This window comes from Rhinolophus hipposideros (assembly GCF_964194185.1).
Source record: "Rhinolophus hipposideros genome assembly, chromosome: 1".
Classification (NCBI taxonomy): Eukaryota; Metazoa; Chordata; class Mammalia; order Chiroptera; family Rhinolophidae; genus Rhinolophus; species Rhinolophus hipposideros.
Genome location: NC_138047.1, coordinates 109142184 through 109163743, shown reverse-complemented (window position 1 = coordinate 109163743; position 21560 = coordinate 109142184). Strand labels below are relative to the sequence as shown.

Genomic DNA, 21560 nt, shown 5'->3' with positions numbered 1-21560 from the left:
CCTTTCTTGGTAAAGTGATACTTATGCATTATAAATAATTTAAGTAAGAAGAAAAAGTAGAACAGAACGTGGTTCTAAATAATGAGCCCAAATCCAACAACCGAGAAAGTTGCACAGCACACAGGTGTTTACACAGAGATCAGTCCGGGCAGGTGGACACGGTGGGAGCCACGCCAGCAGACGCACCAGGTCGGCAGTGCGGGCCAGGTCTCTCGGTGGCGTCCCCACTGTGGCCTCTGCCACACTCTGGCTGCTCCTGGGTTCCCTCAGCTTGTGTCTGCTCAGCTCCCTGTGGGAAGCTTCCCTGTGGGAAGCCTTCTGCTTTCTCCCTCCTCTCCAGGTCTGCGTCAGGGACCGCCTTCCACTGGTACGTGTGTCGCTATAGCGCCACCCCCAGAGCCCCCAGGGCACCCGGCCCGGTTCTGTACTAAATGAAGGAGAGGAGGCTTATGTCAGTCCTTTACCAGCCGCCTCTCTCAGGTTCTTTGCTTCACCTGGAAGGTATCTAAGAGCCACTGGCTGTTCTGTTCCTCACGTTTCTGCTGCTTTGAGAAGGCAGGCAGTTCTCCTTATACTCAAAAGGCAATTTGGTGGTAAAGGTCTCTTTTTCTATATCATTAATTTGATTTTCAGACATATCTTGCCTCTTTTCTACTTTTTATTGGTCCTGTAATAGTCTTGATTTTGTCCTCAATTTGGTTAGTCAGCTCTGCATTCTCCTCTTTCTCTTCTAGAACGTGAAGGATTTTAAAGTTCTTTAGGCTGTGTTTTCTTCCAGACCAGATTTTATGTTTGCCGTTTGCGTGGTAAACGCCTCCTTTCATCCACCCATCACCCACCCATCGTTCCACGTGTGCTCTACCCCCCGCCCATTTACCTATCCCTCAGTTTGCCCTCCCACCTGCGTATGCCAGTGGTCCCCGTGGTCCCGATCGCTGTGCTTTCTGGGGCTGACGTTCTCAAGCCCAGAGACACCACAGATGGAGCCCCTGTGCCCTTCTCACCGGAGCCCTCAGTGCCAACTGGGGCTCTCCCCACAAGGGTTTATCCTGGACTTCCCCTAGCTTCCTCATTATCCTGCCGGTTTGGTTTTGTTTTAGGAGGACACAGCAAAGTTATACTCAGAGACTGATGCTGTCCCTTGTTGCTAGAGCACGTTGCTAGGGAACGAAGGTGCCGGTGTTGGCGGGCAGGCCAGGCTACTCTGAGGGTTATCATTCCAGGGGACACTGCACAGATCAGCACCCCTGCCAACCAAAGAGTTGCCTTGCCACAGCAGGAACAGACATCTCGAGATCCTTGGAGAGCTGCCGAGGTCAGCGAAGGGTGCCTTGCCTGGACCAGAGTGCTCCAATGGTGCGCACAAACTCGCAGTAGTTATAGTCTAAATGTCCCCTTGCCATAGCTGCTGCTCCACATGTTCTTATTGATAAGCCCACAATCGGGTCCCTTGCTGAGCTGCTGTGTGCTTATCAATGACAGCAGATGAGACTAGGGTTTCCAAATTCCCGACATTTTGGAACCTTCGGGAATCGAGAACAGGAAATCATATTTCCCGAGAATTCTTGAGAATTCCTGAAATAATCTTTTTTATTTAATTTTCATTGATCATCTGTAATAATGGCTGTAACAGTAAATGTTAATAAACAGAAAAGCCGTAGAGAAGGTGGGGCAATCGGGGTTCGTGGCCCCAGCGCAGTCTTTCAGAGGTTTCGAGACACTCCTACATGTAAAATGACAACGCAAAACTTGAGTAAATAAAATTTCCTAAGTGGAGGTCGATCAGAATTTCATGACTAGTGCATCTCTTGCCCTGGGCGCTAAACGGGTCACTACGGTATCATTTTGGCTAGGTTTCTGTTATATTTCAGGTTTTCTCAAAATATAAACAATGTAATTAATACAAAGTTCATTTAACCAAACCTTAAAGTATACAGTGAGTTTTTACATATATTACACAATGTATTAACATTGCCAATCTCATGTAAATATTTTATTTATTAAACATTAATAGAAAACAAATACAAATATTATTCGTTTGAAAATTTAAAAAATACTTCAAATAGTTTTTATTTGTCATTTTTAAAAAGAAACTTTGGGAAACATAGAGCATTACTTCCCCGATCAGACAATCGTGATATTCACTTTGTAACAAATATACTTGATGTGGAAAAATTTCTTTCATTTTCTGTAGACGTTGGTTGAATTGTTATGAGTGCTTCTACAAGCATTTTCAAGTTGGGAGAGAGAAAGCGTTGCTTCACATAAGCTCATTTCCTCCCTTAGAGAAGCAAATATTGTGTCTGCATGCAGAGGGCTAGCCTGTGATGTTGGAATGGATATTGCTTTACTCAGTTCACACTTCAGATTCTGATTTAATGGCAGAACTCTCTGAAAGGACATCCTTTATTTCTTCTCTTGGAAATTCTTCTGCTGTAAATGTTCCTTTAAAAAGTCTTTCCATTAATGACTTCGCCAGTCATGCAATTTCATTCTTACCTGACAAGGCAAAAAATTCATCCTCTTCTATCTCACATAGACAACTAATGTTGCTCAAGTCTTTTGTGAGACACACAAGATCTCTGTTTCTATGTTTAACCAATTCAAATTTTATTTCCTTTAAAAGCATTTGGCTCATTGAAGAATTCTGTTTTTCTAAATTACTGAACAGGAACTTAAAAATTCCTTCACTTGTGAGAATTTTAGCTTCTCTATTGCTTAAGGCTTCAACTGCTAATCTTACAGGTTGTAAGCAATTCAACAAACTTTCAGTATTTCATAATACTCTTCTTTCCATAAGTGACCGAGTGTGGTTGGTAGTATCGGCCGTCACTTTGTGGAAACGATTCATCGTGGAGAACAGAAAACAGTTTGTATTTACACAGAGAAATATTTATTTTCACAACCCAGGATTTGACTACAAGGTCATATTAAGGTAAACTACCTTAGATTTCCTTAGTTAGTTCACCTGAAGATGACTTTGTAGTCAAATCCTGGGTTGTGAAAATAAATATTAATGTGTAAATACAAACTGTTTTCTGTTCCCCATGATCAAATGTGCTCGATTTACAAGAGTAAAATTAGTTGGTCATGTGATAGCTGATTCTGGTGTCTGGCATGGATGTCTGGTGGCGTGCAACATTGTAACACAATGTAACTTTAGATAGCGGTAAATAGGAAAAATGTTTAAGAGATACATTGTGAGGAGTACGTTTATTTCCCATTGTGGGTATTACTGGGTTCAAGGAGCCGATTTTCCCGATTTCCTGACCAACTTTTTTCGGGATTTGGGAACGGGAAAACAAAAAAAATTCCCGAGATTGGGTGGGAAAGAATCCCCGCCCAGAAACCCTAGAGGAGAGGATGACATCCTGACGTAATCCACTTCATTCTTAATTTACTTCATTCTTACATCAAAACATCTTCACTTTTAAAAATAAGTTATATTTGTTTTTGTCATAAACAAATGGATTAAAATAACTTCCCCTAAGTCATAAACAAGTGGATCTGAGATCATATTAAACCAACACACACCACTGCCTTATTTATTAAGAATGTTCGGGATTTTGTTGACTCAGCTTCCTGTCCCAGGACAACTGCTGGGGACTTGGGAGTGGGTCAGACATAAAAACCTGTCAACACCTTTTTCAAACATTTTTCCTTGGCTTCACCCGTCCCCTGTATTTCTTATTCGTGTCTGAAGCTATGGCATGAGACTGTGCCCACTGTGCCCACTTCTTTGGTTGCTTTTGTTGGGTTTGTCGCTGATTTTCCATTCCCCGTTGCCCCCACCTGTAGTGGGTGTGGGGAAAAGGAGTGTCTGTGGGCCTTGTCCAGTGCCTGTACTTGCCTGGGAGCTGTCGCGTGCAGGTTTGTTTTGTTTTTAAGTTAGAACTTTCAGTAGGAAATGAAAGAGGAAAGGAGGTCGTCATAGCCTGTCGCTTTCCAGACCTCCTTGCCCTGCTCCTTTCGGTCCAGGACCTGCTCCGCTGTCTCCAGGGCTTAGCCGGCTCCGCTCGCACAGTTTGAGCACACCTGGCCACCTGAGTATCGCTCACTGGGCTTGGCTGCTGGGCCGGGTCTTTCTGGGTTCCCCCCTCTCCTCATCCCCGGGCCACGCACCTGGTGAGCAATGGTGGACTCGGTCTCAGTCAGATCCAGTGCAGGGTCCCCACTCCCCCCTCCAGTCCTGGGGTCTCTCCTTCCTCCCTCCTCAGTCCAACCCCCAGCTCTGTCTGGGTCTGCCTTCAGGCGCTCTTCTCCATGTGCGTCACATTCCTAGGAAACGGTGCTTTCTGGAAGTGGCACACGACCTCACGTGTTTGGGGTTTGGAGGGCCTCTCCTCTAGTGTCATCCTGCCTGCCAGAGTAGATGCCACCCACAGGACCACTGCCTGTGCTCCAGTCGGGTGTTCCACGGCAGCCCCTGGCTCCTTCCTTCTGTGCAGCTCCACACACGCCAGGCTGCTGTGACCAGCTTTCCTGGGCTCACACCACACGGCCCGTGAAGGGAGGGTGTGGCTTCTGCCCACAGCCACGCAGCTCACAGGCCGACCTCCGACCTCTGAGGGCCTGGTGTTCTCTCCCGTCGGTGTCCCATCTACCTGGCAGGCTCGCTGTGTGGGACAGCCGCGTGCTGGCCTGTCCCACGGCGGCCTGAACCCAGGGTGCCGCCACTCTTCCGTCCATTGGGGGAGCTGAACTGCATCCATCCTTTAAGTACAGGGTCTTACACTGTGAGAGTGTTGAGATGAGTCTGCTTTCTATACAATTATGAAAGAGGAAGAGAAATGTAAAGGTTTCAGGGCAGGGCCATGGGTATGTGTAGAGAATTCTGGAAATTCGTATGTTCCTCATCAGAAAAACAGCAGCCTAATTACACATTCCTCAAAAATGTTTGCTAAATCGTAGAGATGGAATGTTAATTTGTAATTGGCTATGCGAGAGGGGTTGCTTTAACCAGGACTCTTTATTTTGGTTTAATGTATCACATTTTTTTATGGTTTGCTTTTGAACTTAAAAATTATACCCAGAATAACATAGTGTATTTAGAGGGTACAAAGTACTAAGTATTTGTAAACACTAGTCAGATTGGAGATTTTCGTTTGTGGAAGCGTGGAGACTTGATTTCTGCCAAGATGCCTTGCAGTGTACTGATTTCTTTCCAGTTCTACAAGATATTTGGAGAGAGTTTTTATTAGTAATTATTTATATTGTGGAATTTTTTCCAGGCAAACAGACGTTCAAAAGTAGTAAGATCAGTGACCACATACCTACCTCCCAGAAGTAACACATGTTAACATTTGGGCATATTTTTTCTAAAGCATTAAAATCACAGTGGAGGTCTCCTTGGTGTCCTCTCCTCCTGTGTCCGTTTCTCATTCTCTTCCAGAGGCGCGACCTGAAGTGGGTGTGTATCCTTCCCACTGCAAAGGAGCTGCTCAGTCTCATTCTAGGGCAAAGCCTCGCTCAGGAAACTGGAGTGTGGGAAGCTGTCAGGACTGTTGTAGTGCACCCCGGGCGGGTGGGCGGGTGGGCGTAGCGAGCCCCGTGTTCCCTCGGGCGCAGTGCCCCTACAGCAGCCCCAGGGGCCCTCACACCTGGCTCGGGATCTGGGACCTGGTTCCACGAGTGTGTTCACTTGTGAAAATCCAGCGAGCTTTGCACTTATGATCTGTGCGCTTTTCTGTGTTCTACTCTAATAATTTACTAAAATAATATTGTTCTATATGTTTGAAGATTTTTACCTGAGGACTTTCAAAATGGTCTGGAAATTTTAATAGATCCACTCTCAGGAGAGTATGTGTAAACTTGCTAAGAGAGTGTTGCAAATGAGATTAGCCAAAATAATTTAGGGGAAGGTCTAGAAGTAGACCTGGGGTTGGGGGTGTCAGTGGCTTTCCTCAGGGGCTTTAGCTGAGTAGCTGTGCTGCAGATGGTGGATACTGGGCCCCACCACCAACCTGCATAAACTGGGGAGACAAGTGTGCGCCTCCCTCCTGCTGGCTGCCAGCAGTTCAGTTATGAGGAGTCCTGGCTTGGCTTTGTCTGCCTAGATGCTGTTTGGGGTCTGTCGAGGGTCAGATATTTTTCGCCCGCTTCCACTTTGGGAACTTTAATTACCAATATATTAGACCCATCGCGTTTGTCCTGGAGGCCACTGAGGCTTGCTCACTTTCAGTCTTGTTTTCCTCAAGAAGCTTTGTGTTTCATCGTCGCTGTGTGCTTTTTTCCAGTTCACTGATGGATTCTTCTGCATGTCGGGTACGCTCTTCACCCCATCCTGTGAACTCTGCGTTTTGGAGCTCCTGTCTTTTATCTCGGGCAGCCCCTTTTGGCTTTGATAGTGTTTCGCTGTCCTCGCTGCGACCATGCCTGCCTTTGAACCCTCAGGCATGTTTCCAGCACCTCTAAGTGTCCTCAGGTTCCTTGTCTGCTGACACATTGTCACTGTCATTCCTGGGTCCTTTCTGGTGACTGAGTTTTCTCCTGGTTATGGGTCACAGTTTTCTGTATCTTCACACGCCCTGTGAGTTTCCTCCTGGGTGCTGCATGTTGCGGTCTTCCTTGGAAGGGTGTAGAGGTTTGTGTGAATAGGCAGTTAAGCCCTGTGGATGGGCTCGGTCTGTCTGAGGCTTGTGTTTAGGCTTTTTAGGGCGAGTCTAAAGTGGCTTTTACTGTAGGCTGGTTTGGTGCCCCCACGGAAGCCGAACACATGCTGGAGCTCCTTTGAAGGTTAGTGTTTAGCAAGAACTGACGGGGGGACTCAGAAACCTGCAATCCTGGGCAAGTTCTGGGAGCAGCTCAGCCTGCAGCTCCCAGCAGTTCTCTGACCCATGGGGTTCCGCCTGTGCACACACAACTCAGAATTCAGCAACGGACTCAAGGGGTCTCTTGTGACACGTCTGGAGCTCCTTCTCTGCTGGCTCGTTTCCTCTGGCACCGCAAATCCCAGACACCCTCGCCCTCCCTAATTCTAATCTCTGTCTCTCCACTCAGTGAAACAGCCATAACCTACCTGGGTTCCCCTTCCTTGGGCTGAAGTTTGTAAAGTGCCCCCTGGCAGGTAGCTGGGCAATTGTAGGATACTCCGTGTGGATTTCTTGTCCATCTGGAATCAGTCTTGTGGTGATTGTGGCCCAACTGTTAAGAGCTGTTGTGCATACATTTCACCTAGTTTTCTACTAATATGTGGCAGGAGATGTCTGTTCCCAGGTACCCCATCTGGACAGATACAGAATTCTTGTAATGCATATTTTTCTCTTTAATTGTAGGCTATGATGTGTGAAATTCAGAACAAAACGCAGGTTGTGACACTTCCTTGCACAAAGACCTTCAGTGATTTCCCATTACCTGTAGGGTACAAACTGCCCTCACACCCCAGGAAGCATGGGTTCTCCCCACCACCCTGTCTCTGGTGTAGCCAGTACCCGGTGCAGGTGGGCACGTGGAAACAGCCAGTGAATGAGCCAGCACCTTATTCCGGAACCACCCCATGAGCTCTGATGGCCTCCCATTCTTAGCATGCTGCTAGACTTCAGCATCCAGGTGGAAAAGTCACCGGTAGCCGGCGTCTGTGCTGGAGTTGAGCTCTGCCTCCTGGTTGGCAGACACCCCGGCTCCCCAGCGCTGGTCCCTGAAACACACCCAGTTCTGTCCGGGAACCAGTGCAGGGAACTCTGTGGGCCCGGGGACGTGCCCTTCCTCTGATTGGAGGGAATTTGGAGGACCTGGCTTGTCCAGCACCACACAGAGAAACACCAGCAGCGGGGGGCATGTCGTTCAGTGAATTCCCTCGGGATAGGAGAGGCTGGTGGCGGCCATGGGACCTCTGGAGCGCGGCGTGGGCAGCGCTGTCCTAGGTTCTCAGCTGCTTCACACGCTTTCATTCATCCAGCCCTCACTACCACCAGGTGCTCCCGTCTGCAGGTAGATGGCCTTGACGTTGGTCAGGGGGGCGGGGAGCCTGATGTGTCTGGCAGCGGCCCACCGACTTGTGCACCGCGGGCTGCTGGTGTTATCACTGCAGTTTGCTCACGGAGATGTCTGTGTGTGGCTCCTGCGGCCCAGGGGTCCTGAGGGCCAGGAGCCTGTAGCCCAGGGCCCCCCTGCTTCTGCGCAGCTCAGGCTCAGGCTGGTCCATGCTCAGCCTGTTCCTGCCCCTGCAAGCAAATCTGAGACCACCCTCGTCTGGTCCTGTGGAGCTGAAAAGCTTCCATGTGAGTGTCTCAGTGATGGCCACATCGGACAGCTCTGGCCTGAGCGGCTGTTTCCCCAGCTTCAAAGGCGGCCCTTTGAGTGAGTTCACCTTAATCAAGCTTCAATCCTGCCGCCGGCGGTGATCTGTCTTTAAGAACTCACTGTGGAGAAGGGGCTGGAATCTAGGGAGGAAAGCGGCCCCCGGTGGGCTTTGGCCCTGTTCCCTGCCTGTGTCCTGCTGGTGGCCGGAGGGACAGGCAGGGAGCTGTGCCATGTGCCATCGCGCCCTCGCCCGTCCTGCCGGCTGGGCCCAGTTGGTCTCCGTCCTCCCACTGATGGGCACGTCATCTTCACTCTCCCACAGGGCACATGTGACAGCACAGACGCACGTGTCCCCGTCCCACCTGATACGTGGGTGAGCTTGGAACATACACCGGACCAACACAGGGCATCCCTCACTGAGGACAGGCCCCACTATTTTCTAATGCCAAGTCCCAGAACTCAGTCTTGGCCAGTTTGAATATGTAAAATGTAGATAACAAATCCAGAAAGAAATGTAGTAACAAATGTCTACGCAGAATACTTATTTATTTCATTATACAAAGTTACATTTTACATCAAATGATATTAATTTAGAAAGGCTTCCATTCTCACATTTCCTGATACTGCTTTATTCAAGCACTTTAGATGTGTTTTTGTTACAGCTGTCTTCAAGTAATGAAAACTTTTTATTGAACAACTTACACATCAGCAATGAATGGCTTGAGGGGCTTTCACAAAGTGAACACACCTGTGTTACCAGATGTGCCCCCATCCCCACCCGTCAGCTCCTGCCCCACAGAGCTGACCCCAGCCTGACTGCTGACACCATCTGTAAGTCTTATCTGTTTTTGAACTTAAAAAAAGAAAAGGATTCATGCAATGCCTGCTGTTCAGTGTCCGCTTGCCCCATCTAACCCTGGGTCTGTGCGCTTGCCCCCGTCATGCACCAGTCACTGTGCCCTGTCACTGCCGCGTGCTACCTCATCATTAAATACGTCACTGTTTACTCATCCCTTCCGCCATTTGGACATTAAGTTGGTTTTGACTTGGCAGTGACATACGGTGCCGCTGTCACGGGGCTGTGGCACCTGCATACATTTCTGTGGTGATAGGCTGGTCGTGTGTTTGTGCGTGTCAGCCTTTAGTAAATACTGCCCGTTTTCTTTTTTTTAAACATTTTTTTATTAGTTTCAGGTGTACAAAACAATGTAATAATTAGACATTTATCATTTATATCCCTCACACAGTGAATACTGCCAGTTTTCCAGAACAGTTTTCCAACATATGCACCCACAGTGGCGTCTGCAAATTTGGGCGCTGCATGTCTTCTCAGCACTTGATACTGCGTTTTCCTTTTAGCCAGTGAGGAGGTGTCGGGGCGCTGGCTGGGGTTTTAGCTCGCACATCCCTGACGACCAGTGAACTGAGCCCTTTTTCATGTTTTCAGCCATTCAAATACCTGCTTTTGTGAAGTTCCTTGCAAGGTTTTTGCTCGTTTTTCTCTCAGATTATCTGCCTTTCCTTATTGATTTGTAGAAATTTTTAAAAATGTCTTCCAGAAATGATTCTTATGTTGCATTTGTGTAAGCAGGTGCGGCCCCTGCAGCTTACCTGTTCATTCTTAGTGGTGTCTTTTGATGACCAGAACTTCTTAATATCATCCAATTTATCACTCTTTCCTTCTTGTAATGCCATATTTTGACCTCCTGGAGCAGGCATTGTCCTTCCCATGACCATGAAGGTAAAACCATTACTGTTTTGTCTTCCCCATTGAAATCTCTGGTCTTCGGGAACTGCTGTTTTGTATATGATGTGACTTAGGGGACAAGATGCGTTTTCCCCACACGAGGTCTGATTGACCCAGCTCCGCTTATTGAAAAGACGGTCCTTTCCCCACGAAACTGAAGCAGCACGTTTATCAGGTAATCATATATTCACGGGTCTGTGCTGGCCTCTGTATTCTGTTCCACTGGTGTCTCTGTGTGTCGTTGGGTCAGCGCTTCGTGTCGTAATTCCTGCCGCTCTGTCGACTCTCAGCTCTGTGTCTTCAGGATGCTTCGTCGGTCCCCGGCCCTCACACATGTTAGAGCCAGTTGTGAGGCCCCAGCCATTTTGCAGAGTCTTTTGGCGGCTGTCTGAGGCGGCTGAGAGCACTGTGCGAGCTGCGTGGTGCTTGCATGGGAAGGAGGCCCCCAAGCCGCAGCCAGCCGCTGGCAGTCGGTCAGCTGGTTTTAACACCGTCTCCTACGTTTCTGACCTTGGTGACGGAGCCTTGTCTGGCTCACTAAAAATCTCAATCTCATTCCATAATGACAAACACTAAACCTGGCGTGGCTTGTGTGCCTTTTGAAAAACCATTTCTTTTAGATATTGACCTTTGTAAGCATCTAAAACCAGCATTAGTTATTGACCTCTGTAAGTATCTAAAACCAGCATTAGTTGAGATTTTTTTCAGGCACATGTGTCACCTTCAGATAGACTCTGTTGTTCAGAGGAGGGTGAGAGAAACCTGTGACATACAAGACCTGACGAGGGCTGGCGTCTGAGGTGGCCTGTCACATCGGAGGGAAGCGGGTGGGAAGGCCGTGGGTGCCTCTGGGGGACGGTGGCCTACGAGTGGGCTCTGGGGCCTGTTGTGGGGCGAGTGTGCAGCAGGCCTAATCCAGTCAGAGGCAGCGTGGCCGAGCAAAGCTGAGACCTGAAAGCTGAGATGAGCTGAACCCTCTTATAAGTTTGGGGAGACAGGAGGAACGGGGAAAAGCGGGAAGGAGCAGCCAGCGAGAGTGGGAGCCCTAAGGGAGAATGTGTGTCCATGAGCAAAGCGTAGAGTCAGATGAGAGAGGGCCCAAGCTGACCTTAGGTTTTCACGTGGGGACCTGGGGGGTCGGGGGGTGATCATGCCATTTGCAGGGATGGGCAGGAGTAGGGGGGGGAGAAACAGATAATGGGGCGATAATAAGAGTTCTGCTTTGGACCTGCGGTGTTTGAGATGCTTTATTCAGTTTCTACGTAAGTAGAGATGTCATGTCGACAGTTGGATAAATGACTATAGAATGCACAAAAGTGGTTGGGCCTACGAGCATAAATTTGGGATTTATCAACCTGTCAGTGGAATTTGAATTTGAACTTGAATAAGAGATCATGCAGAAAAGGTGAGTCTCGGGGCCAGCCTGGTGGCTCAGGTGGTTAGAGCTCCATGCTCCTAACTCCGAAGGCTGCCGGTTTGATTCCCACATGGGCCAGTGGGCTCTCAACCACAAGGTTGTCAGTTCAATTCCTTGAGTCCTGCAAGGGATGGTGGGCAGCGCCCCCTGCAACTAAGATTGAACACGGCACCTTGAGCTGAGCTGCCGCTCAGTTGGTTGGAGCGCGTCCTCTCAACCACAAGGTTGCCGGTTCGACTCCCACAAGGGATGGTGGGCTGTGCCTCCTGCAACTAGCAACAGCAACTGGACCTGGAGCTGAGCTGCGCCCTCCACAACTAGCACTGAAAAAACAACTTGAAGCTGAACAGCACCCTCCACAACTAAGATTCAAGGGACAACAACTTGACTTGGAAAAAAGTCCTGGCAGTACACATTGTTCCCCAACAAAGTCCTGTTCCCCTTCCCCAGTAAAAATCTTTTTTAAAAAAAGAAAAAGAAATAGAAAGAAAAGATGCGTCTCAAACCTCTGAGGTAAGTAGGAAACTGGAAGACCGCTGGACACAGACATGACAGGCAACAGGATATGTAAGAAGTGAGAACATGGACTCTGGAGCCATACTGTCTAGGTTTAATTCCAACTCTGCTACCAGTTATAAGCCTCAGTTTTCTCATCTGCGAAATGGGTCCTAGGATGCATCCTATAGAGTTGTTGTGAGAACTAAATGCGTTAATATCTGTGATGCACTTAGAGCAATACTGGGCACATAATGAAGCACCATAAAAATGATAGCTGCCGTTATTAGATGCCTTGTTTCCATTGCTTTCTAACGTGATTAACACTGGAAGTGGATAAAATTGCCTAGAGGGACTGGGATAGAAAGAGGCTGGGACAGATCCGAAGATGGTGACAGAACAGTGGAGGAGGAGGAGCACCAGAGGACACAAATTGTCCGTTTAAATGGTTAAAGATCCAGTTTCAAAACAGAACAACACAGGAAAATTGAAAATAATAAAATAAGATATAACAGGCAGATACTAAGAAAAAAGAAACTGGTATGGCAATATTAACATCAGAGAAAATAATTCAAAATGAAAAATGTAAGAACAACAAAGAGTAGTGTGCACCAAAAATAAGCATCACATTTATAAATCAAAATTAGATGGAACTACAATAAAGTTGACAAGTACTCTTAGGGGGAGACTGTAATATACCTTTTTCAGAAACTGAGAGACCAAGCTGATAAGCAAAATAGTAAGATTACAGAGTATTTGAATGATAAACGGAAACATTAAATCTAGCAGATACATATAGAACTTTACACCCAATAGAGAATACACTTTTTTCTAAAGATGCATGGAATATTCCCCAGAATTGACTATATCCCGTGCCAGAAATGCAGTAGCTACAAATTTAAAAAATATTTATAGCATACAGATCACATCGACTAGCAACAGTGTAATAAAATAGAAATCAATTGCAAAAAGACAACAAAAAATAGTTCATACATTTGAAAGTTTAAAACTGTACTTTTAGAGCAGTGTGAAGAAGAGGTGAGAACGACCCCCGGACCGACTAAAGCTCGCGCGCCGACGTTCCGCCGCCGTCACCATCATGCCCAAGAGAAAGACTGAAGGGGATGCTAAAGGAGATAAAGCCAAGGTGAAGGACGAACCACATTGAAGATCCGCAAGGTTATCTGCTAAACCTGCTCCTCCAAAGCCAGAGCCCAAGCCTAAAAAGGCCCCTGCAAAGAAGGGAGAGAAGGTACCCAAAGGGAAAAAGGGGAAAGCTGATGCTGGCAAGGATGGGAATAACCCTGCAGAAAATGGAGATGCCAAAACAGACCAGGCACAGAAAGCTGAAGGTGCTGGAGATGCCAAGTGAAGTGTGTGCATTTTTGATAACTGTGTACTTCTGGTGACCGTACAGTTTGAAATACTATTTTTTATCAAGTTTTATAAAAATGCAGAATTTTGTTTTAAAAAAAAACCTGTACTTTTAAATAATCCATGGATCAAGGAGAAAGTTAAGATGGAAATTATAATACAGTTTAGAACTGTTTAACAATTATAGTGCTACAGATTAATACCAGTGGGATATAGCCAAAGTGGCTTTCAGAGAAAAATGTGTAGCATTAAATGTATATATTATGAAAAAGAAAAGTTGGGAAAATATGGGAAATAAGCTTTCAACACAAGGAGGTAGGGAAAAAAACAGAGCAACATAAATGCAAAGTAAGATTAAACCAATAATAAGGATAACCTAACAAAATAGAAAAGAAAACAAAATGTATAGCTGATTAATAAAACTAAAAGATTAGTCTTTGGCAAGTATGATCAAGAAAAAGACGGAAGACACAAAGAAAACATCAATAATGAAACTTTAATAAGTAAAGTTGTAAGAAAATTATATGAATAACTTTACACTAATACACGTGATTACCAGATCAATTGGACAACTTTTAGGAAAATAAGTGATCAAAGTTGGCCTAAGAAGAAAAAGAAATTTTGGTTAGCTAAATCAGCATAGGCAAAAATGACTTAGAAGTCAAAGATTTATCCCCCAAAAAGGCACTGTACCAAAACCAATTTATAGGTGAGTATATTAGTCAGCTTAGGTTAAGTAATGTTGCAATAACAAATAACTCCAAAAATTAGTGGCTTTACAAAAGCAAATATGTCTTTCTTACTTATACTACATGCCTACTGCCATTTGACTTAGAGTTTTCACTCCAGGAGTCAGGCTGTTGGAGTAATTCCTCATGGGATACTGGGTCTTGTGGAAGAAGCAGGCAGTGGCTCCCCCCTGAAGTGGCACGTGTTGTGCTCTCTCACACTCTGGCCAAAGCACACCGCAAGGCCAAGTCTGACATCAGTGCCGAGAACGTGGGTAACCCTCCCACAGCAAGGGGCAGCAAACACTGGAACGTAAAGTGGTCTTCCACATAGGGTGTAGAAGATGGGAAGCTACCCAACTCGTTTTGCAAGGCTAGCCTACCCTTGATACCAAAACTGGACAAGGATGGCACAAAATTAAGTTATTGGCTAATTTAACTTATGAACAAATATGGAAATTTCTTAGATACAATGTTAGTAAATTGAATCCAGCAGTGTTGTTGTTTTCAAAGCTGCATCCTTATGAAGTGAGGTTTACTGGAAGAATTCAAGAATAGTTCAACGTTAGGGCATTTTCCATTTAAGTCACCACTCATTCATTCAACAATGATTTTTCGAGCTCCTACTTCTAAAACTGTTCTGGACCCTGGACATTGGCGAACAAAACCAAGTCCCTGACTTCATGGAGCTTGCATGTTGGTAGTGAAATATCACAGGCACATGCACAGGTTGTGTCATGTTAGTAGATTAAAGGAGTAAAACTATATGATTATCACAATAGAGGCTAAAGGAGCACCTGATAAAATTATATACCCTCTCTGTTTTTTAAAAGTTACACTTAATAGTTAAGCTTCAGGAGCATTCCCAGTAGAGCCAGGAATAAGGCAAGGATGTTCTCTATCTCAGCAACTATCGAACATTGTATTGGAGATTCTGGCCAACACTATAAGGCAAGGAAAAGAAATAAATTAAAAAACTTGTAAAGGAAGAAACCAAATAATCCTTATTCTTGAATGATATTGTTCTCTAACTAGAGAACCCAAAGCGTATCAATCACATGGCCAGTCCTTTTAGAACTAATAGAGTTCAGAAAGATAAAAATTGGTAGCTTTCCTAAACAATACACATTATTTCTATGGGGATATAGGTATATATGTTAGTAAAAGCATTAAAAAATATTTGAGGGCCGACCCAGTGGCTCAGGGGGTTAGAGCTCCATGCTCCTAAATCGAAGGCTGCTGGTTCGATTCCCACATGGGCCAGTGGGCTCTCAACCACAAAGTTGTCAGTTCAATTCCTCGAGTCCCACAAGGGATGGTGGGCAGCACCCCCTGCAACTAAGATTGAACACGGCACCTTGAGCTGAGCTGCCGCTAAGCTCTGGATGGCTCAGTTGGTTGGAGCACGTCCTCTTGGCCACCGGGTTGTCAGTTCGACTCCCACAAGGGGGCTGTGCCCCCTGCAACTAGCAACGGCAACTGGACCTGGAGCTGAGCTGCGCCCTCCACAACTAAGACTGAAAGGACGACAACTTGATTTGGAAAAAGAAGGCCTGGAAGTGCACACTGTTCCCCAATGAAGTCCTGTTCCCCTTCCCCAATAAAAAAAAAAATCACATTAAAAAATATATATATATTTGAAAGAATCAACAGCAAACAATAAGATGGGTTTTCTCTGGGGTAGGAAGAAAGGACCAGGGTTTCAGATAATGATCAATAAGAAATTTTAGATTTATGTGTAATATTTTAAAGAAGAAAATATTCATGAATTGTGCATTAAAACTGCAAAATATGTATAATTTGAAGTTATATGCCTTTCAGCCTTTCATCTCATTAACTTGTATTTGGGAGACATGATCCATTATTCATTCAGTATTATTGCCGCCTACCATGTGCCTGGCACTGTTTGTCACACAGCATTCCTATGACGCCAGTATCCGGTTCCTACCACAGTTTTAGAGAAAGGTGAAGTGACTTGTGAGTTACTTGGTAAGGAGCAGAGTGTCACAGTGTCCCTGTGACATCATTACAGCTCCTCCCGCAGTGTTACTGAAGGGTGAGGACATTGCCCAGCTAGGAAGGGTGGCGCTTGGATTTGCCCGGCAGTGTGACTCTGGACCCTCCCCGTGAACCACCACACCTGTTCCAGGCACACTGGCCTGGAGACTCTGGTGCCCAGGACAGAGTTTGCCACAGTGTAGACCTGCAACACATCTGTTGAAAAAGTGAGGGGGGAGGGCCCATTTACCTCTTACTCATCTTAGATGGCCCCAGTCAGTTTTAGGAAGAAAACAGGAATGTTGGCTTCTTTGTGTAGCGGAGCCCTGGTCATCTGCTTATTCCATAGAAGAGTCAGGCTTGACAGATCCCCAAGGCAAGGTGGACACTCCAGCCTTTAGCTCCACCCACTGGAAATGTACAGACCATAGTAACAGGCCCCGCCCACTGGGTGAGGGGCATGTCTCTGGGAGCCTTGCCCATCAAAGCCTGCTCCTGCAGGAGGAGTAGATGAGCTGCCAGCCTTCCCTGCACCAGGGAGGCTGCCAAGGGCCCCCAGGGAGCAGGAATCAGCATGGTGAGCATGGTGCTAGTTTTTAAAACCCAGTTTTGGACAAATGATGTTTTAAATTTGATTGTTTTATTTGGACGTCATGTAAAAGGTACAAGTATTAGATTGTGTTTACTTTTACAGCTAACATATCTTCCTTAAAATTATGTGAAATCGTTACTGTTGCAGAAAACCCAGGCTTATGGTGGCCATAGCTAAAAACTTACAGTCTACACCTGACATGTACGAGGTGTGATCAAATAATACGGGGAATGTTTAAAAACATTTATTAAAGTAGAAGACACATTGCCATTAACTCCCCTGAAAATCCTCCCCCTGGCTTTGAACACACGTATCCCATTGTTCTTGCCACTTTCTGAAGCAGTTCTGGGAGTTCTCATTCGTGGGTGTCTTTAGCTGCACTGTCGTGGCTGCCTCGATGTCCTGAGTCATTTTGACTTTGGGGAAGAGCCAGAGGTCACACGGTGCCAGATCTGGTGAATAAGGTGGAGGAGGACACACAGAAGTGTTTTTATTTGACAGAAATTACCATATACCAGAAGCGATGTGTGACATGGAGCGTTGTCATGATGGAGGATGATTTACAGCACACTTTAAAACACACCTTCTCTCAACCGTAGCTCACACCGGACTGACGGCACTGAACAAGTTGAAACTTGTCACACACTTTGTTACTAAGGTTCCACGGCTGCTTCCCATATTGAAGGTCCCTGCCTTTCCGTTGGATGGCACTCAGCAGCAGCACTCACCATATTTTGTGATCACAGCGGATAGGCTCCATGTCACACATTGCTTCTGGTACTGCAATTTCTGTCACATAAAAACATTACAGTGTGTCCTCATCCACCTTATTCACCGGACCCGGCACCGCGGGACTTCTGGCTCTTCCCCTTGGGAACCAAAGTCAGAATGATTCAGAACATCGAGGCAGCCACGACAGTGCAGCTCAAGACACCCACGAAAGAGGACTCCCAGAACTGCTTCAGAGAGTGGCAAGAACAATGGGATGAGTGTGTTCGAAGCCAGGGGGAGGATTTTGAGGGGGATTAATGGCAATGATAAATGTTTTTAAATTTAAACATTCACAGTAGTGTTTGATCACACCTCATGCAGTAGGTGTTTTCCTTGGTCACTGTATTGCTTCTTCCTGCTCTCAGGAGGGGCCTCCCAGTCCGTTTCTGATGAAGGGGGTGACTTTCCCATGCACCCTTCATGACTGTACCCTGACCTCCCCTTGCCAGAGCACTGGCCCCGCAGCCCCGTGTCAGCGCTCACAGCTCACAGCTCACAGCTCACAGCCGGGCTCACAGCTGGGCCTTGGTTCCCGGTGGGGCCCTTCCTTGACTGAGTGTAGCGCCCATTTGAGTCTTACTTGTGGAGCCTGCATTTGGGGCCTGAGGCGTCTGCACCGGGCAGTGTCCTCTGGGCAGGGACAGGCCACAGCTGGAGAGTCTGCATTTCATGTGTGGCCCTGGGCACAAGAACAAAAGAATGTCTTCACAAACCATTCATATTTTATTTGTTGAGATGAAATACATTAATTCCATAAAGAAATTACTTAGTAAGTGAATAATGTAATTCTTTTTATTGAAATTTGCATAATATATGAATTTAATTAGGGCTAATCTTTGAAAAATGTCCGGTGTCCCTATTTGGTGAGTTCTGGAGGCTCCCTATGGTCAGAGGCCACCTTTAGCTGCCCAGCCACTTGTGGTCAGAGTTGATAGCTCTGAGCCTAGAATCCTGAAAATTCAGTGTGACAAGTGACAAAATTCACACATCTCCACTCCTCTCCACACTTCCTACACTGACCCTTTTTGGTTACTGTACGCCCACTCATGTGGCCTCGTGAGCTCTCCCAGCATTTCACCCCCATCTGCTTGGCATTTCACTTTTCAAAAGCACTCATGTCATTTCAGACACAGAAAGTTTGTTTGGCTCTGCTTGGCCACACTTTCCTGGTACTCACTTCAGGAAAGGCTCACATTTAGCTTTCTCCCGTTGGGGCCGACATTTCCTCTGGCCTGGGAAGTCCAGGACGTGCACTGTCCGTCAGGCCTCCAGCGGGACGTGAGGCGTTTTACCTCCTCTCTAGGGCTACGAAATCTGGCTGCGAGGCCAGACTGGTGTAGCTCGTGGAGCAGTGTGATACTCCACCGGGCCGCGGAAGGACGGCTCAGCGCGGTCACTGGCTAATCTCAGGTCGCTCATGGGAGGTGTTTAGACCTTGACAACGTCATCTGTAAAAGAGGCTGATTGAATCAGATCAGTAGTTTCTAGACTCCGTTCTGAGGAGGTACTGTGGGGTCCTAATGATCAGTAGGGCTCCATAATTTGTCATCAAGAGGAGCTGGGCCGGCCTGCGGGGGCTGTGCTGCGTGAAGCAGAATGGGGCCTGAGGCCGGTGGCATCTGTCCTTGTCGGGGTCCAGGTGGACACTCAGGCCCCAGGACGGTCGCTTTGGCTCTGGGTGGTGTGATGTGACAGCTGGCACGGCCGTGGGGTCCTTGTGCCTTGGTTTTCTCATTAGGGGACAAAGGGACATTTGCAGGGCTTAGGGCAAGAAGGAAGAAATGCTGGGATCTTTAAAGAGGCATAAGGACTAGGTGACCTGAAGTGGATCCCAGGCTCGGGAAAGAGCTAGAGAGGACATTAGTGCCGCCATTGGAGCATGGACTGCGTGACTCCCCGATTTTGACAGCTGTGCTGTGGTTATGAGAGTGTCCTTGTCACTGGGACAGGCACACTGAAGTATTTAGGGGCGAAGAGGGAAGCTGCCTCTGGCTTCATCTCAGATAGTGTGTGTGTGTGTGTGTGTGTGTGTGTCGCAGAAGAAAGGATAGGAGGAAGGGAGTGAGGGGAGAGAGAGGCGGACGTAGCAAACGTTGGGAGAATGTCTGTGTTTGGTGACTGGGTAAAGGGGCATGGATGTTCCTTTCACTAGTCTTGTGACCTTTCTGCAAGTTTGAAATTATATCAAAATAAAAAGTCTCCCCAAACAGATGGCACATAAGAAAGGGGCAGTTCTAGGAAATGGACTTATTAATAAAAAACATAACACATATAAAAAAGGGGGGCAATCTTAGTGCAAGTGAAGGAGTGTTCCCATGGCATCGGCTATGCTAACAGCTCTGCTTTCTGAGCACAGGCCTGCCAGGTGTGGTTCTAGTGACGGTCACATCTGGACTGGACTGTCCTCTCCACAACCCTGGGGGCCCTGAGCAGCCCCGGCAGGGCGGGCCTGGCCCAGAGGGGTGGAGCCTGTCCCTCCGTTCCTCCCACGCTCGGTGACTTTGCTTACCTGAGGGGTGGTGCTGGGCTCTCCCTGTACTGCAGAAATTGAGGTCAGAAAGGACATGGACAGGAAGGTAGGACCAATTGAAGTTCCCTTTTCAAACCCTTTTCCAGAACGGTCTTCTTGGAAAATGTTGAGATTGTGGTAACACCTTTTTCATAGCACTATCACCAAGTTGCAGTTTGTGTGGCAGTGTCTGTCCCAGAAGTCATAGCAGGGGTCACCGCCAGTCCATAAGCAGCACCTTTCCGGGACACAGTCAGGTGCGGTCTGCGCTCCCCCCTAAAAATGCTCGTTACAGTGTGAAAGTGGTCCCGTTCGCTCCAGTTGCTTATTACCGAATACCTATTGCGGATATCGTGCAATTTTTGGTGATCAGCTTCTCGTTAAAAAGATAAGTTTATGGGATAAAAAATTTATTTAGATTTAAGATACATAGGGAAATAAGAGTTTAAAAACTTCATAGTTATTATAAAAAAACAGCAAGTATTTATGTTTTTCCTTTGCCGTTGCTAGTTGGACAAAACAATTCCCCAGATAGAGCGGCCTGTGGGACGGCCCTGCCCGCCCTTCGTCTCCTGCACTGATGCCCGGGAAGGACGGCCTGCCTGCCGGTTTCTGGAGCTGGGCTCTGCTGGCCTAAATAATTCAAGGCCCGTTGGCAGCAGCAGGCCAAGGGCCCGTGGTCAATTATGCATGCGTGTTCTGCAGGGCTTTGTGTTAAGCGCACTATTGGTTTCCTCTGCTGAGCGAGCAGGGAGAGCCGCCTTTGTCAGCCTGTGCCACTGCCGTCGCTGGAGCGAGAGCACTACTTCGCCTCCTTGGGGAGCGAGCTAAGGAGCAATGTCTCTGTGTGTGGCCCGGGCCTTTGCCCGGGGCCCCGGGGGCTGTGCCAGCTGACCCTGGTATGGATTCAGAGGGGTGGTTTGCGGTGAATGGTTGGAAGTATTTGGTTAAATGGCATCACAGTGGCTCTTATCAGCTCTACCCAGGTAAAGTCCCGCGTGGTCTGTGCGCCTTGTCGCGGTTGGCGGGGGCAGGCTGGCTTGTGCGGTCTCCAGGTATGTCTGCGGAGGGCTGGGTCAGCTCCCAGGCTGGCGTGCGGCCTGCGGCCCTCTGACCGCCCTGGAGTTGTGATGTAACTATTTCACGTGCTTGGGATTATGGTTTGGATGAAATATTCTGGTGAGATGTTAATGGACTAACGCCCTGTGTTACAGAATTACCTATAAGAATTTAATATTAAGGCATTATTATCTGCAATATACAACCAACATGTTCAACTAGTGTAAATAAAGGTGGTGGCTTTTCCAATTTTCAGCAAATCTGAGACAGACTTTAAAAACTTTCTCCCCAAGAAAGCATTCTCCTGACTCAAACTGGTCAATTAAAAGAGGAAAACAGCCACAACAAAAAGCAGGAAACATTCCCTGAAGTGACACTGTGACTCGGCCCGGGCGGGTGTCTCCTGTGGGTGTTTTCTTCTGTGCTTAGAGTACAGGTGCCCAGCTGTCCCCGCACACTGGCACCCACAGAATCAGGCAGCGGTTTAGGCGGGTGGGGCGACCCTCTCCTGACCTTGGAGTTGGGTGGGGATCTTGGCGTTTGAAAGAATTTCATTCAGCGTTCAAGGTCAATGCTTCATGTGTGCACCATTTTCCATGTGTTGAGAACAATTCCAGAGCGAGCTCAGA

The 21560-nt window shown here is 47.1% G+C and overlaps 1 protein-coding gene and 1 pseudogene across 7 annotated transcripts in view; both read left to right on the top strand.

The window, feature by feature from the left end:
* Positions 1 to 21560, top strand: part of RGS12 (regulator of G protein signaling 12) — a 156388-nt gene that overhangs the window by 107089 nt on the left and 27739 nt on the right. The window lies entirely within an intron of this gene.
* On the top strand, positions 13000 to 13300 carry LOC308497888 (non-histone chromosomal protein HMG-17-like; annotated as a pseudogene). Its single transcript has one exon. The product of its transcript is annotated as a non-histone chromosomal protein HMG-17-like (transcript).